Source organism: Schistocerca americana, chromosome 4 (assembly GCF_021461395.2).
Source record: "Schistocerca americana isolate TAMUIC-IGC-003095 chromosome 4, iqSchAmer2.1, whole genome shotgun sequence".
Classification (NCBI taxonomy): Eukaryota; Metazoa; Arthropoda; class Insecta; order Orthoptera; family Acrididae; genus Schistocerca; species Schistocerca americana.
Genome location: NC_060122.1, coordinates 186,647,801 through 186,667,095, shown reverse-complemented (window position 1 = coordinate 186,667,095; position 19,295 = coordinate 186,647,801).

Genomic DNA, 19,295 nt, shown 5'->3' with positions numbered 1-19,295 from the left:
GTCCAGATAACTTCACAATCACACTAATTCGACCGCAGGAGACACAATATTTTTCTCAACTGCAAGAAGACACCAGCACCTACGGTGTCTAATCTGTCTTCCCGGTACACGTTCCAACCCTCACTAAATATTTCAAAACTTCCTATCTCAGGGTTCAGCCAGGTCTCAGTCCCGATAGTAATATTGCTATCCGTCGACGCGCCAGACCCTCCGCCGTCGTTGCACCTCGAGGCAGCAGCCTGAAGGCTGTTGACTGTGGCCAACAGCACGTTCAGCTGCTCGCGAACCGCGGCCAGCTCGTCCTGCGCCCGCACACAGCATGCACACGCCCTATGCATCCTACTGCTAATATTCTAACGACTCCGCGAATTTATACTCTACAGCTCTACAGCTATCAATAAGCAATATTAGTGTCCGGTGAGAGCCTGCTTAATGCTTCCAGGACCAACGTTAACGGATTAATATAGGAATATACTACAACCCCATATGTATCACTCCTCCAGGGATCGCAAAGAATATATCAGAATAATTTTACTGTGCTGAGAGACATTCCCGCAGTCCATACGAAAATAGAGGAGGAAAAAGTTCTAATGAGTGATATAACAGAAATTACCCCCTGCCACGCACTTTGCAGTGATTTGCAGAGTTTGAATGTGGATCTAGAAGTAGATTTCGTTATGCTACTTCCATATTTACTTTTCATAATCTGAAAAGATAATAACTACAGTTGACACGCCTGATTTATCATTGGGGTCTCAATAACTATCCTCTTGGTACTACAGGTCACAAAAGCCTCGTAGAAGTGAACGTGCCGTGACATATGCTACTGCGACGACCCAGACGGATCCCAGGCAGCTCCGACGACGCGAGAACAGACACAACCGTCTCCCCAGAGGCTACACAGGCACCGCAGTTCTAACTGTAGAGGTCCGACGGATCCCAGGCAGCTCCGACGACGCGAGAACAGACACAACCGTCTCCCCAGAGGCTACACAGGCACCGCAGTTCTAACTGTAGAGGTCCCAAGTGCGTAGACCGAAGCCGGCGCAGCTTCTAGCAACCGGCAAACTGTGTTGAACAGTTCTGAACGTACAAAGAACAAGCACAATATTAGACATCTTCCACTGCGAAAGACTAAAAAGACCTGCCAAGTTTGTCTGAGTAGCAATCATACGCAGTAACAGCATGAATATTAGTTTCGTATATTGAAACACCTTTTTATTGTCAGGCTATCTTTATTAATGTTCCAGACGCATTTCGCCATTTACGTTATCTTCAGTAGATTTAATACGGAATAAAACAGTTCTGTTTTTATAAGCAGTACTTAAAGATAAGAAAATTGATGCCGTCAAAATTGTTACGCTAATAATTTTTTACATACCGTTATTAAATTTTCTCGGCTTATTTCATTTTTCAGTTATTCATTTTCCTGCCTTGTTCATTAGTAATCGCAAGTCACTTCACATAGAAAATATAAATACTCACGTCACTTTTCTTTTTCTTTTTTGTTCATATTTCGTGGACTGCTGGCTGATACGGCACGAACTACAGATTTTTCTTACGAGAACTGCCATAGCTAAATGTTCACTTGGTGTGTTTTCTTATTTGTTTAGACATATGTGTACGATCCAACTATGTAACTGGTGTCAAAATAAGGATTGTGCATTTCTGTTCCTTCTAACTCTCTCTGGATACGATAATTTGTCCAAGGTTAGACGGTGTCTTTTATTGTTGTATATACTGTTATATATTGCACCAGACGCCACTATGCTATGGATCTCATCAGTCTGTTTTGCCACTGACATGCACTGAGTACTCCGTCTGAGTTGTGTAGTCACCCACTGCAGTGCAGGTAAATTTAAAGGGATCATGAGCACGGAAAAGGAAAGAATGGCTTGACGCTAACACGTGGACTGCAGTTGTGAGCCCTGATTAAACTTTAATAATTACTAAATAGTGAACGGGACTATCATCCACCGTAATGAAAAAAGGGTTGCAATTTACATACGTTTATTGTTATGACTTCAGTGATTGCTCAGAACATATAAGGATTAAATACTCAACACGGGAGAATGAGTGCATATACAACTATTAGCGTGTGATTATTGTGGATCTTCAGAGTGACAATACTGGAAAAATTCTTATAAAATACAACAAACGAACAGGAAATCGTGTCAACTGAAGGTTAGTCGCGCAATTGAATGGTTGGTGATGACGACATCGGAAGGTTATTGAGTAACGGGAGATAGAATCCCAAAGAGTAAAATCGCGGTCTAAAGGTCGCCACACAGTGACTGTCTGATAAGCCTGAATTAACGCGCCCATCATTCCACGCCAATTTCGTACCCGTGGCTGCGACGCTTTTGCACGAGACGAGGTGCAACTAGATGACAGGCAGGACGGGAAGCTAGCGTGGCGCAGCAAGTCTGTCACGGTGAAGAAGAGCGTTTTGATCCTCTCGGCGGCCAAGTACGTCTACTATGGCTCCCGGCGAAGAAATGCTTACTACGACATTCAGCGACGAAGTCCCTGATACTCACCTGCTCCTTCTCGCTGTGGGATCTCCAGAATTGCCATTTTGGCCGATTTGAGGCCGCATACTTTATTTCACTAATCCGAAACCACATAACACATTTGTTCTGCAAGATTCGGCGTCAATTCTTTTGGAAGATTCCGAACGCCGATCTATCCAATTTCCTCTTTCCAGCAACTTGCCAGTACCGCCCTATGACCCATTTCCTTTCCCAAGGATTCCGAGGTCCGATCTATCAAACGGCGTCCCGCCAACACCTATCAGTAACTCTGTCTTCCCGATGTTTACTCTTAGGAGTCGGCGGCACTGGAAAAAGCACTCGCCTGTGGAGATACCTGGTGTCTAATTCACAATACTGCGAAATTATCGCACGGGACACTCCATGTTCGTGGGTGGGCTGTTATTCGGAGAGACGTCTCTATTAATATTTGCCAATTGCCTAGGACAGAGTGAGTTCGATGAAATCAGCATGAAAGTGCACTCTTCCCCAAGCATTGCTGTAAATCATCTTTTCACTCTCCGCTAAATATCGGAATTTATTTGGCATGCATTCAGAATTAAGAGATATTACTCTTTTGGACGTATATTGGAATTGTTTGTTTAATTAGACCTACCTTATCGATGGATTAAGTGTGTCAGTAGAAAGGAAAATGAAACTCGAAGCTGCCTACAGCCTGATGCCTTTCACCACACAGGTGAGTGTATACAAAAAACAAAACCAAAAGCAATTTTGAATGACCAAGTACACGTGGAAAACAACAAAACGTTTACATTAATACACAAAGAACTGCAATAACAATCCAAAACATGATCGAGAGAATAATCCCCCGGAACCTGTTTCCCTTCACTCTTCCTGATCCCCAACATATAACCTCCAAACCAAAAATACAACTACCCAACAGCTAGAACTTTTCACCTACTCTCTGACAGTTATTAGAGCCACACTTATCAACCATGTCCTTGACGAGGCGTATTTCCACTCCCTCAAATGTCTTAAGATCATATTAATAACTCAAAGACAAGAACACCTTATATGCTCATGAAAAAAACACGCACGTGAACACACACACGCACACGCACACACACACACGCACACACACACACACACGCACACACACACACACACGCACACACACACACACACACACACACACACACACACACACACACGTGCGCGCGACCCAGAGAAAGAGAGAGAGAGAGTAAGAGAGAGAATTGAAGTCATTAGTCTGACAGTAGTTGCTGCATTAGGATGGTAACACGTACGTAAATAAATAAGAAAAGAAACACGAAGTCAACGTATAGTTGTGCAAGAACTCAGTGCCAGTTCTCGTAAAAAAAAAAAAATGCAGTTATTGGCAGATCAGTAGTGGTGTTCCACTGCTATTACGAACAATGAAACCAAAAAAGCCGTGACGTGAATATGTAAGTATTTATTATATGTGAAGCGACTGTGAGACGCCTAACCTATGATTATATGAGAGGAAGCTTAGATTTCAGCCAGAAAGACAAATAACTGTAAGTAATAAAATAATAAGGTAAAATGACGTGAACAGTTTAGTAATCTGCTCGTAAGTACCGTGAATAAAAACAAAGCTTTATTGTCTGAGATTTAATCCATTGAAGATAGCTTAAAATAAAATGCGGAACACTTCTAGAACATAAACGGAGAAAAGTAAGAAAAACGCTTTGGAATTTATAAAACGAATAAAAAGACCTATCACAAAAATATGTTGAGAGAAAGCGGCAATCAAAAATGGCCCATAAGGAAATGAATTCATGACAAACCTCTAAGATGCACCACTATACAAAAAACTCACGATTATCATGATTAATGAACACCCTAAACTGCACGGATAATGGAAATACGCGGATAATGCAAAATTTAGAGGTTTTCCTGTCTGCAGTTTACAACAATTACAAATTTCAGTTTACAACGTTCCTATTTTCTCCATCAGCCCAAGCATTATCCTTTTTCGCTGTCTGAAGCCTCTGAGAAATCGTAATGTTCCCAGAATTTCACTCTGCAGCGGAGTGTGCGCTGAGTCTAGGTCCGGCACACAGTTTTAATCTGCCAGGACGTTTCAATCGTAATGTTCCTTATAGCTAGAGAAACGAGCTTGTTTCTGACCCATCACTCATCAAATTCTTCCTGCGTCTACTCAGCATGTTCTAGAGATATGCTGCTGTGGAAAGCTTTCTTCTGTTCCACAAACTTTCCTTTCTCTGCCTGTTCTACACCCATAGTCTCTATTTACTTGGACATCGCACATTAACTAAGTGGCTCTGAGCACTATAGGACTTAACTTCTGAGGTCATCAGTCTCCTAGAACCTAGAACTACTTAAACCTAATTAACCTAAGAATATCACACACATCCATGCCGGAGGCAGGACTCGAACCTGCGACCGTAACGGTCGCGCGGTTGCAAACTGTAGCGCCTAGAACCGCTCGGTCACTTCGGCCGGCACTAACTAAGTGCAATCCAGTACCTCACATGCTATAATTTGTAATATATTCCCTGTCGTACCAACAGCGACATCAGTAATCCATTACCAATTACACATACCACATCAGACAACAAGAACAAAATAGGAACAAGACAATAACACTTAATGTAATACTATTCTAAAAGGTCTCAACAAAACTCGTCTTCACCTACCGAACAACTGCACATAGTTAACAAAAAGAATGGTTCAAATGGCTCTGAGCACTATGGGACTTAACATCTGTGGTCATCAGTCCTCTAGAACTTAGAACTACTTAAACCTAACTAACCTAAGGACATCACACACATCCATGCCCGAGGCAGGATTCGAACCTGCGACCGTAGCAGTCGCGCGGTTCCGGACTGAGCGCCTAGAACAGCTAGACCACCGCGGCCGGCAGTTAACACCTCATTCAGTTCTGGACAATGAGCCACACCCAGTTTCTCACAATAAGACCCACTAACCACAAGGAAAAACTAACATTTATATTTACTTGTCCTCAGAACACCGTCTACGTTTACTTACCACATTTCTCAAATAAAAACAAAATGAAACAGCCCTTGAAAGTCCTTTCGACTCTCCATGATTCCCGCTGTACTGAAAAAGGAAAAAAAAATTCTTCACTCAGTGTACTGCAAGGCTCATCTCTAACAGCTGTGGCTGCTATGTGATGCAGACCCAGCCGCAGACGTCTGTCTCGATAATCACTGAAGCCGCTGTACCTACCTCTGTCACCAAAGTGTGGTGGCCCAGAAAGGGTGACCTCCACGGTGGCAGGGTTGAGTTGCGGCAAGGATCAGGATGATCAGCAACGGCTAGCCAGAGAAACATCAGTAGTAGTAATATATTTGATTGAAGGAGAAACTACAACACTTGTAGTAAAAGTCAGTGTGTGCCTAAGAAGTTGGAAGCCGCTGATGTAAGTCAGTCCACGAACCGCTGTAACACTAGTGGCGCAGCAGGAGTGTAGATGTGCGAAGTATGTGGCGGGACATGTACCATCTGGATAAAGTTTTGCTGAGAAGTCAGAGTACACTGTAAAGTGCGGAACCCCACTGTGATTCTTGAAAAGGAAGAGAGCCTCCAGTAAGAGTGGCAGTGGAGAATGTGTAGCATACCTACATGGTCGGAGGTGGTCAGATGGACGCACCGTCCTGGGAGCAAACAGGTGCCTTCCAGAACAGGAGGCTGGCAGTGGCAGCCGAAGGTTCCCAGTGGCCCACCCGCTGGAAGGCGCTGAATCCGCAGCCTAGGACTTAAAGCCAGCAGTAGGCCTGCTGTTAGTGGTGGCTGTTTCTAGGGCATAGAAGTATCCTCGTAGACAATGAGTGGCCGAGTGCGATCCGTTTGACTAGAGATTAGGGATATTCATACTCGCTCGGTGCATACTTGTGTTACTGCACCAAAGTCATGTGGGCCACAACAAATACGCGGGTCTCGGGTGAAGGCCATCAAGACCGTGGTCTGTTAGCCTTTCAGCCATCTCAATATTAATTACGTTCTTGCCACCTCTGGTTGGCGGCAAGATGAGGTAACCACTCTGACTTACATCACCAGGTAGGCCAGGTGTAACTCCTGCCCGGGATCTTACCCTGCTTCTCTGGCGTTTTGCATTAACCCAGGCAAGTGTCTTACTTTTACCCAGCCACATAATATAATATCTTTGCAGTAAAACAATGTCATCTACGTCTTCACAACCAGAAATTTGTAAATTGAACGTAATTATACTCTCTAATAAAGACATACTACTTCAGGTTTTGTTTTCCATTTTCTCAAAAATCGACCTAATAGGCGCGAATAACCCCCAGGCCAGATAATCCACACCCAGATAATCGTCAGCTTGCTGTATGTTGAAAATAAACGAGTAAAATTGAAAAAGGTTACTAAATTTAAATATCTTGCAGAAACAATGCAGAACTACGAGGGGCGTTCAGAAAGTAAGCTCCGATAGGTCGTGAAATGGAAACGACTATGAAAATCCGATAAAGCTTTGCACAGATGTGTTGGGTAGTGTCTCTAGTATAACCCCAGTTAGCATCACGTCGCTCTTCTCATTTCTGAGCTCGCAGTGAGTGCGTAAAGATGTCTAGAAAATAGTGTCTGCCGCCAAGTACGAGGGCCTGGTGAGAAATTTCGTCTGAAGCTATGCAGCTAACATTACATAACTGTCGTGCTGTTTCTTCTTCAAGACAATTCTCAGCCGCATTCTGCAGGGGCAATGAAGATGCTCCTGCATCGTTTTCAAATGGAAATGTGAGATTACCCACAATACAGTCCGCAATTGTCTCTCCCTGAGTTTCATCTCTGGTCACATGAACCGCTGTCTTTGAAGACAACATTTTGACACAGACAACGAGGTGTAGGCCAGCGTGGAGAATTGGCGGAAAGCACTGGCGGCTGCCTTCTATGATGAGGCTATTGAAAAGTTGGTACAACGCTATGACAAAAGTCTAAGTCAGAACGGCGACTACGTAGAGAAGTAGCTGAAAGGTGTAGCTAATTGTTACAAGTAAAACATTTCTGATGTTCACTGTGGTTTCAATTTGGCAATCAATCGGAGCTTACTTTCTGAACAGGCCTCGTATATCGAATGCCTTCCAGAGATCAAGGAACCTGACATCAACCAGGCGGCCATACTCCACAGCCCTCTGGATCTGGAGAGCAGAGTTTCGACACATCTACGTAGTAATACGTCAGCATAAAACTTTTCCTCCAACTCTACAACATACTCAGTTCAACGATATTGTCGTACCTCAATTGCAGTGTTGGGGGCTATAATAGACCAGTGTTTATTTCCCGAGTAAAAGGAGTCTTTCTTGCATACGTAGTGGACTTTCTACGTTAACGACTTGGACATTGCCACGACACCCGCCAGTTTGGTATCTCCTAGTGCCTGAACTAAACTTTAATAAATTTCACAGAAGTGCGGGCCATTACGTTGAGGACACCTTAAGTTGCACATATAAATTATCTGCCGAGCATTCCGATCTGTACACACTACTGGAGTGGCTTTAAGTACGGACCTGAAGTCCAACGCGGTAGCGATCTGTCGTTGAGGGAGCATTAATCCCACCACGATTGCCTACGACCAGGAGGGTCGTCACTAGGCCTCGAGGACTCCATTCAATGGCTATTACGCCAGGTATCCTTTGCTGTCACAGGATGTCGCCCATGTGGAGAGGATCTTATCGGGTCTGTGGCACCGGGCTGGATGACCCGCAGTGTAACAGATCATACTCACCCATACCAGTGACAGTGCCAACATGGCCGTTCCAGTGGATACAAAGCCAATTATTTAATGCTGAGGCGTTGCTGGGACACCAGACGAACCTGGCGCCAAAGAGGGTGATAAAAGGGCCGTCCGTGGCAACTAAGGTGGAACTGACTTTCTGGCATCACTGTAGAGATAGGTGGGGAAGGGGTTGCTTTGCATAGGAGTGTGTGAACGCTTCATTGGGCCAAACATAGATCGAAAGCGAGAGATTGGCTTGTGGAACGATACCTGGTGCCACCGCGCTGGGTCGAGTTTAACTGTAGGCACTCTATCATTGGAGAAAGTGAGCCTGCTCAGGAACCTTTGTGTGGCCATATTGTGGATCATATACTAAGGCTTTTTATTAACTGTAGTAATTCTGTTCCCACAATTAAATTGTGGATTTTCTAACTGTAAGGAGTTCAACAGTTTTCACAATCAACTACTGTTCTAATGTACATAATTTTGTAAGACCTGTATTTTACCACTTCCAAACCACATCTCTACTGCTTGAAGCAGCTCCATCGACCACCACACCCAAAGCACCAGAGGTAAACACACTGAAACCTCCCCTTAGAAAACTTTATGAATTATTATGCTGATAAACCCCTTACGTTATTTGATTTTCAAACAACTGAGCAGAACTGAACGTACTCAGACATTTCGCTCTTTACTTATTCTGATCTACACTAAACTGACACACAATATTTTTAGCGCAACGCAATCTGACTTTCAATAATCTCTACAAAAGAATGGCCCTGACTAACAATAACCTATACCTTTCATGAATCACTTACCTCACAAAAACGTCCGTTGCTCGAACTACCGCAATACAGCGAGCGCCAATACTGCCAGCTAAATAAAAGGTAAAAGGTTCTATCTACTGAAGTCATTAACTACTGATAGGCATAGTTAGCAAATGAAAGATTTTGATAGAGAACAAACAATGTATTTACCCTAATAGTGTCCAAAAGTCATTTATATATATACATACACACACACACACACACATACACACACACACACACACACATATACACATATATATATATATATATATATATATATATATATATATATATATATATATATATATCAGTTAATGACATCCAGTCTGACAAATTTACTGTCTCTGATGGACACACATCCACATCATCCACTGTCAAAACTCTGCCATCTCTCTCCTCACATCCACCACTGCTGGCGGCTCACCTCCACCTGCGCAATGCTATGCGCTGTTCACATCCAACTGCCCAACACCACAATGCTAAACAGCCACAGACTGCACACAGCAGTCAGTGATTTTCATAGACAGCGCTACATGGCGTTACCAACATAAAAACGTAAACAGCCTGTAACTTCCCCACAAAATTCGTTCCCATTTAATCTAAGCTAAAAATTCATTCACATTTAGCGTAACCTCACAACAGAAAAATTCCTAAATCTGTCAACAGTAAAAAATTATAATTATGTCGTTCACATTCAGTGTAACATCTCAACAAAAAAAATAAATAAATTCAGTAACCTGGTAATAATACAATGTAACTAACCTCTCAATTAAATCGTCGCTCACTTATAACTTTTCAATAATTGACTGTAAATTTAACCTGGTAAATTTTGGACGTCAGCAGTGTTGCGTCATGGCCCTGAAAGATCACTCTGAATAAAAAAGAGAAAAATTGTTACCTCAATGAAGTCGTCGGATAACGCATGTATATCTGCTCTTAAAATAATGTTTTCTGGCACAGCCCTGTGCAATGCTGGCCGATAGATTTGTCATTTATGAAAGGAAGCAACTGATTTTTCTATTGCAACAATCGGGATGATCATGGATGGGAGAAATTAGTGAATTCTTTAAATTAAAATGAATGGTTGTTAAAAGTTACTTTTTATGAGGAAGATTATTATTACGACAGTTTTAAAACATTTACGTGCGACTTGAGATAACATTACTACATATGCGCGAGGCTGCTTTTTACCTTATACAATAATACTCAGGCTCCGGCATCGCTGCACCGCGACCGGACCACCCAACACGATACACCAGACCAGAAAAGAGCAGACTCCAGACTAGCAAGAACTTACTGCTACAGCTACACAGTTCCTACTGCAGTTAACACTGCTCTCTGGTCAGAGATTCTCTTATACCTTGCATATCGCAGGCAGTGCATGAGCAATACATCGAAATTACATGTGCTCGGGCCTCTTACAAGCCTACTTACACCTAAACAGGCAACTTACATAGCCCCCATGATCTCCACAAAAAATTTTACATATTGTTTTCGGAAGTGACCAATAATGATTTCATAAAATTTTTCATAATTACAATAACAAAAATATCAAATTATGCATTATTGATACACCGTCGGTCAAAAGCAAAAATTTTTCTCATAAAGACAGTCCTGATCATTTATCACAATAGTGATTGCATTGCACAAAGTCTGATCAGAGAAAGAAAATGAACATGGAAATAGTGGATCTCCATGCAGTCTTGAAGAAGTAGTGTTGCCCTTCCAATGGAAAGACATTGCTGACTCTTGACATGCAGAAAGGTAATGGGCCATAAGAGAGCAAACCCACAGCAGACTCAGTCGAAATTCAGATGAATATTGGTAGGTAGGTCATCACAGAGCAGACCCACTGTAGTCCTGGTAGAGAGTATGGTATTGGTAGGCCATCAAAGGTACAGACCCACTGCAGTCCTTGTAGAGATGGCCAGTAGCCATCTGTCGCGACTGTGTAGGTGCACAATCACCATCAAAGTGATTTCCATAAGTGAAGTCCATAAATCATCACTTGTGCGCTCACAAAGTTTTTGGAACTGTCCTTAGAACCAGCAATGCTGTTAACCAGTCCCTTGATGAATTCTTAACACACATGCAAACAATAACAATCCCAACTTCTCACGTATTGTGCGTATACTATGACCAATAGAAATGTGTGCACTGAAATGAATGCTTACAAGTTACTTAATTTGATGAACTGGTGTCAATTACAATTTTATAACATGAGAATATAATTACAAAGGTACAGAAAACACCATTAAAACTTAATAATATGGATAACATTTGTAGTAATCTAGGCTTTACAAAAGGATAGAAACAAACATGTACATCAGTGTTACAGGAATTATGACATAAGTAAATAAATAAAATAATGAGAATTGTTTTCGAAACATTAATTGCACACATGAGCATTGAAACAGAACACAATTAATAATGTCTAAACATCGTTACAATGGAAATAACATAGTATTAGAAAAATTCTGCAACATAACTCTTATCACATAAACACATAAAGATAGGAAGAATACAAATACACAAGGGTACACAAACACATCGCGGAATAACACAAAAGGAAAAGACAGGGTTTGTTTTACTGCAGAATTTTGCAAACAAAACTTTCTTTACTTGTTGGAGATCTCCCTTCATTCATCATTATTCCCAAAAATTCCTATCTATACCTGTTGTCCCTAAACCCTACTGCCGGCTGGAGTGGCCGAGCGGTTCTAGGCGCTACAATCTGGAACCGCGCGACCGCTGCGGTCGCAAGGTCGAATCCTGCCTCAGGCATGAATGTGTGTGATGTCCTTAGGTTAGTTGGGTTTAAGTAGTTCGAAGTTCTAGGGGACTGATGAAGCCAGAAATTAAGTCCCATAGTGCTCAGAGGCATTTGAGCCTAAACCCTGCTGTTTTGTTCATATCCTCCTTCAAAATAATTATTCGTCATTGTACACTACTCATTTTGGCCCAAATCTGTTTCATGTCACTTCTCAATGCATTTCTTCCAATTCATCACAATTCATTCTTTTGTATAGCCTACCCCCTCTTAAGCCAACTTAAATCTACTGAGCTCAGATGCACAAACTAAGGGATGAGGCAATGCAACAACACAAAACAATTAACACAAATGGCAACGACAAAAAATGCAAACATGACAAAGCTGAAGCAGAAAAAATATTACAGTAAAGATGGCCATGTCTAATACCTGTGTCACATCTTAACACTAGAGTGATGCATCACGATAACTTACTCTGGCAGACAAGTTACCAAACCGTTAAAAATTATTTATGCAATTCTTGTGAAGGTAAATGTCTATTTGTCTTCCCCCCCCCCCTTTTTATGAAAGTAGATCATAAAATTATTGCTTAATGGATCTGTAGACAGAAAATTTTTACATTAGTACATCTATTAAATTTTATTTTTATCAATGCTACTAGACGCTAGATACTAAACAAAACAGGTAAATATATATACACAGCAAAGAACGAAACATCATTTACTAGCCATATGGCATTTCATAAGGCAGTAAAAAAATCTCTCAACTAGAAAGACAGTAGTCATCATCAAGTGTATAGACACAAAAAATTTCTCATCATTTCATTAGGCATTTCAGTAAATATCAGAAAGTATGAGCTCAAAACTGTAATCATATGTTTCAAGTATGAGCATGTCATATTTGAAACGCTTTCTACAAAGAAATGTCAATAGTGAGGTTAGTGGCCTCTTTTTTTCACCTAATAACTTTTTCTCCAGGCGACTGGCCCAGCTGCGCGCCCATAATGCATTACGTGAAGGTCACTTAGCTTTCTTACCGAAATATTTACGACAGCAGTTTGCACAACAGTGACATCTCATATAAAAACTTGCACAGGTCGAGAATTTGCGTTACAAATGTGTAGAATCCTATAAATATAACACTGTCCAAAAAAATTTCTTCAGCATTGTGATGCATTCACGCATTTACACACATTTTATAACTCTTAAAGTACGATTCTTGGTTTCCAACATCCTTTTTCACAAACCAGAGTCCCTAACCACTACTCATTATTCCTTACTTTATTACACATATACATATTCGTCAACACTTCTTCAATATTTCATAATAATAAATATGTAACATAATCGAAATCCTCATATAGCATTAGCTTATTGATCATAAACATACAACAGCATAATACACGTCGTCGTCGTAATAATAACATCGTAACACCTCAGTCAAATCTCAAAAACGTCGTAGCTATTTCCAATAATTTCAAAACCTAAAACAAAATTCTCTGCTCAATTCAATTCAATAGTGTCATCTACCTCAAACGTACTTTAAAAATCATGATCCCATACCAAATACATCATTCAAAGCTCTCCTAGTATCACAATGGTTCCTAAAACCTATGAACAGTTCACAAAGTACAGACAAAATACAACTTCATAAGTGTTAAGTTATCCAACTGTGTAATTACGTAAACATCTGTCACTGATGTAGTAAAAAAAATTTTTTGTCTCTCTCAGTTAAATGATCAGATAGCTGTGTAATTTATGTGTTAGACAAATAAGGTACCGATGTGTAAAGTTGTATAAGCAAATACCATATTAGCTAGGGGCCCTTATACTTGCAAACACATGGTACACAAAGTAGGCGTGTACCACCCTGAGGATTAAAGTAAATATACCCTCAGTTGCTACAGATTACAGCAATGTAATGAAATGTATCATGGAAAACCTTTGTATCTTTGTAATTCAAAGATCTTTAAAAATAAATGTTTTAAGTACAAAATTAATCACTCAAATGCATATCCTGTAGCGAAAAATTTGCGTCTTGCTGTATGATAATTCTGTGGAAGTGTTGTAGTTATCGTCCTCCATAAGCAAAGTTCTGCAGAAGTCAATGTATTCACCTCATCATAAACAAAAGTGAAATGCTTCGCGTATAGATATCGTAGTTATTACGCTTATTGCCGTGATGAAGAAAGTACTGTACTGTAATGTATTGTTGTGCTACAGAAAAGGCTGTCTCATTGTAGCTATACCACAAAAGTTACTACTAAAACATGTTTTACTCCCCAGAATAACACAGAAAAGCTGTGCAGATATAAAACAGTTACACCACAAAAGCAACAATGAAAATTGTGTCACTCATTAGTGGCGTCGTGATATAATCGTGTAGCTGTCAAACAAACTAACCACTGTGTCAACTGCTATCTCTCAGAAAGTACTTTAAATCCAGAATGTATTTTCAAGTAAACCAAAATGTTGCATTAAAATCTCAAGCAGTACCGGTATATGTTCTAAGTATATAAGCCTTATAGTCGTTATGTAATCGTGCAACTAACAAACAAGAATGTACACACACAATAATACTGTGTCCTCTGTTCACTATAGCAATGCATTTGTAATTACTGTCTAAATAAGTTCCCTAGGTTGTTGACTGGGTAGTTAACTTTCAAACATAGTTGCATGTTAGCAGTTTCTAAGTGTGACAAAGAGTACTAGTAATGTGAAGTTAAAAATTTTATGAAAGAGACTAAGTTAAAAAACAAATTATCTCTCAATAAACGGTTTTACGTGTGAAATGTGGTGCAATATTTTACCCTTTCTAGTGCGCAGAGTTTCAACTTCAAAGCAGTTATCATGTTGTATACTTCGGTAAGGAATGCTAAAACTTTTCTCAAGGTGAGCGTCTATGTTATTTTTCTCTGAACCAGCCGGCGCACGTGGCTGCCTGCGGTGCAAGTCATGAGGACCCTGACCTGTTTCAATCTCGCCAGTTATGATGAAATTCAGGGCTGTCGATGTGATTATATCGTCTGTCGTCATGTCGATAGATTCCATAGTTTCTTTCTTGTCGGTCATGTGGTGGAGAATTACTCCCTGAGTCATAACTGCGTGGTGGACCGTTGCATCTGAAGTTACTCTGTCTCCCTTGGTAATACAGGATGTTTCAAAAATGACCGGTATATTTGAAATGGCAATAAAAACTAAACGAGCAGCGATAGAAATACACCGTTTGTTGCAATATGCTTGGGACAACAGTACATTTTCAGGCGGACAAACTTTCGAAATTACAGTAGTTACAATTTTCAACAACGGATGGCGCTGCAAGTGATGTGAAAGATATAGAAGACAACGCAGTCTGTGGGTGCGCCTTTCTGTACGTCGTCTTTCTGCTGTAAGCGTGTGCTGTTCACAATGTGCAAGTGTGCTGTAGACAACATGGTTTATTCCTTAGAACAGAGGATTTTTCTGGTGTTGGAATTCCACCGCCTAGAACACAGAGTTGTTGCAACAAGACGAAGTTTTCAACGGAGGTTTAATGTAACCAAAGGACCGAAAAGCGATACAATAAAGGCTCTGTTTGAAAAATTTCAATGGACTGGGAACGCGACGGATGATCGTGCTGGAAAGGTAGGGCGACCGCGTATGGCAACCACAGAGGGCAACGCGCAGCTAGTGCAGCAGGTGATCCAACAGCGGCCTCGGGTTTCCGTTCGCCGTGTTGCAGCTGTGGTCCAAATGACGCCAACATCCACGTATCGTCTCATGCGCCAGAGTTTACACCTCTATCCATACAAAATTCAAACGCGGCAACCCCTCAGCGCCGCTACCATTGCTGCACGCGAGACATTCGCTAACGATATAGTGCACAGGATTGATGACGGCGATATGCATGTGGGCAGCATTTGGTTTACTGACGAAGCTTATTTTTACCTGGACGGCTTCGTCAATAAACAGAACTGGCGCATATGGGGAACCGAAAAGCCCCATGTTGCAGTCCCATCGTCCCTGCATCCTCAAAAAGTACTGGTCTGGGCCGCCATTTCTTCCAAAGGAATCATTGGCCCATTTTTCAGATCCGAAACGATTACTGCATCACGCTATCTGGACATTCTTCGTGAATTTGTGGCGGTACGAACTGCCTTAGACGACACTGCGAACTCCTCGTGGTTTATGCAAGATGGTGCCCGACCACATCGCACGGCCGACGTCTTTAATTTCCTGAATGAATATTTCGATGATCGTGTGATTGCTTTGGGATATCTGAAACATACAGGAGGCGGCGTGGATTGGCCTCCCTATTCGCCAGACATGAACCTCTGTGACTTCTTTCTGTGGGGACACTTGAAAGACCAGGTGTACCGCCAGAATCCAGAAACAATTGAACAGCTGAAGCAGTACATCTCATCTGCACGTGAAGCCATTCCGCCAGAAACGTTGTCAAAGGTTTCGGGTAATTTCATTCAGAGACTACGCCATATTATTGCTACGCATGGTGGATATGTGGAAAATATCGTACTATAGAGTTTCCCAGACCGCAGCGCCATCTGTTGTTGAAAATTGTAACTACTGTAATTTCGAAAGTTTGTCTGCCTGAAAATGTACTGTTGTCCCAAGCATATTGCAACAAACGGTGTGTTTCTATCGCTGCTCGTTTAGTTTTTATTGCCGTTTCAAATATACCGGTCATTTTTGAAACACCCTGTAGTTGTTTTGGTCCACATATTGTCTGTTTCTCTGAGCGTCTGTGCCATAGTCATTACTATGGAAATACGATCTTTCTCTGTAACTATTGCTACTTTGCCAACGATTGTCATACGGGTGGTGTCTGTTTTGGTCACGATTTGCGTTGTAATAATAGCCTTCTCGTGTCCAGTTATTATTTCTTTCATCGCGGAATTGTGAAGGATGTTGCCTGTAATTGTTGTGTTCCTGTTTTCGCGTCCCGCGATTGTCAGTGTCAATTTCCAATTCTTGTAACAGTCCTTGAAAAGCTTCGATGTCGTCTTTGCAACGTCCTGCCAAAATATTATATTGTAAATGTTTTAGGCAATTTGATTAAGCAAATGCGGATGAGTTCTGAGGGGCTGTATGGGTTTGACAGGTACTGATTCTTGTGCAACATGTCTTCAAAATATTTCACAAGACTGGAGAATTCAGATTGTTCGAAATATTTCATCATTATGATGCTATATTTTACTCGGTCTTGTATAGCTTGAGATCAATATGCTGAGAGGAAGGTATGATAAAATTCTCCTTCACTGTGACAATCGTGAAAGACCGATCGCATTCTTACAGCTGGTTCATTCTCTAAATAGTCACACATAAATTCTAATCTGTGCTCTAATGGCCAGTTGGGAGGAAAAGAATGAGAGAATTGGTGAAGCCACGATTGTCGATGAATGTCGTTGCCGGAATTCTTAAATGTTTTGAATTTAAGTGTAGTAATGAACAGCTTATAGTCAAAGTCATCGAGTCGGCGAGTCGCATATCGGTCATTGTTACGTCGTGTCGGCGGTTCCATCTCAAAATTCGGTGCACCTTGCCAATTTCTTTCATAATTTCCGAAATGCCCTGTGTTATTATTTTGTGGCTGTTCCGTATTTGTAAGTCCCTCTTCCCGTGTTGGAGCGCGAGCCTCCTCTGAAATATGTAGTTCTTGTATTACTTGTGCCAATTGATCTTAGTACTTCCCGGATTTCTCTTTTGTGTTGCGTATTAATTTGATTCTGATTTTGTTTGAATTTCTTAATTAGTTCATACTTTTCTGTGTCAGTGAAGGCTACGGGTCGTGTCTCATTCAGATCATCATCTATCTTTGTAGATAAGCTAGTGAACTGATCCTAAGTTCGGCTACTTTCTCCGATGATGAACTGATTTCCTCAGTGTGTTTTTCTGAACCACGTTTCAGAGTGTCCATTTGTGTTGAAAACGTATCTACTGTGTCCTTTAAGTTTTCCTGAGTTTTTGCAAGTTGCGTAACCAAATCGGTAGATGCAACTGAGTCAATTTTAGCTTGCAAGGTGTCGTGATTTTCATGAACAATAGTTTGCAATTCCTTTATGGCTGCTTAGTGATTCTGTAATTCATTTTCATGACGCGAAAACAGAGGTTGGAAATGCTCACAAATCTGTGTTTTTACGTCATTACAGACTTTTTGACCTTTCGATTCGATTTTAAGTAACGCAGCAGTTAAACCTTCACGTGTTTGTTCAAGCGTGGTGTCTAACATTTGAAGCTGTTGCTGTGTTTGTCTCTGGTGTTGTTCCATTGTGTCTAACTTTTGAAGATTTTGTTCCATTGCACCTAACTTTCGAAGATTTTGTTCCATTTTGTCTAACTCTCGAAGATTTTGTGCCATTTGTTTCTGATTTTGTTCAAGCGTTGTGTCTAACCTTTGTAGCCTTTGTCCCATTTGTTGCATTAACTGTAATAACAGTGCACTGGTGCCTGAAACATGTTGCTCAGTGCTATTCGGCAGTGCTTTTGAATCGGCAATATTCGCATTTTGAAAAGCAGAAAATGTGTCTTGACTTATTTGAGAAAATGGTGAGGACACAAAACCTGAATCTAGAATATTTGAAGAATTGTGACCTATCATTTCGGAATCCTGAGGCGAGCTGTTGCCGACCGATCAATCGATGATGTTTCCCTGTCCACTAATTGTTTCACTATCTACACCATTATTTGCCGCCCGCTCCATTTCCGTATCCACAATTACCAAATAACTACTTTGAATGTCTGTTAATTCATTACACGGTGGTGCTGATAAGCTACGTTCGTCGTCACTATAATTTCTCGATTTGCTTTGGAGCCTAGTGTTACGTTTTTCACATGCCATAATTATCACGTATTTCACACGATAACAAGAAAGTCACAATTTGAAGAGCAAAAAGAGTAAACACATTAAAATAGCACTGAAAACAATATCCAATTAATTGGAAGCGCGGCTGTGAAATACTTGGTGCAAATATACATGCATGACACAACTGTTTTACTGTACGACAGTGAAAAACTACAACTACATAGAAAATTCTCTCTACAATTACGAGCTAGCAATAAACAGTAGCTACACTAATTAAACAAAACACAAGAGAAAATCAGAAGATTCCAGTGAGGTATCCTCAGCTAAGGGTTGACATATGAAACCTCCCCTTAGAAAAATTTATGAATGATTGTGCTGATAAACCCCTTGCGTTAATTGATTTTTTAACAGCTGAGCAGAACTGAACGTACTCAGACATTTCGCTCTTTACTTATTCCGATCAACACTAAACTGACACACAATATTTTCAGCGCAACGCAATCGGTCTTTCAATAATCTCTACGAAGAATGGCTCTGACTAACAATAACCTATACCTTTCACGAATCACTTACCTCACAAAAACCTTCGTTGCTCGAACTACTGCAATACAGGGAGCGCCAATACTGCCAGCTAAATAAAAGATTCTAACTACTGAAGTCACTAA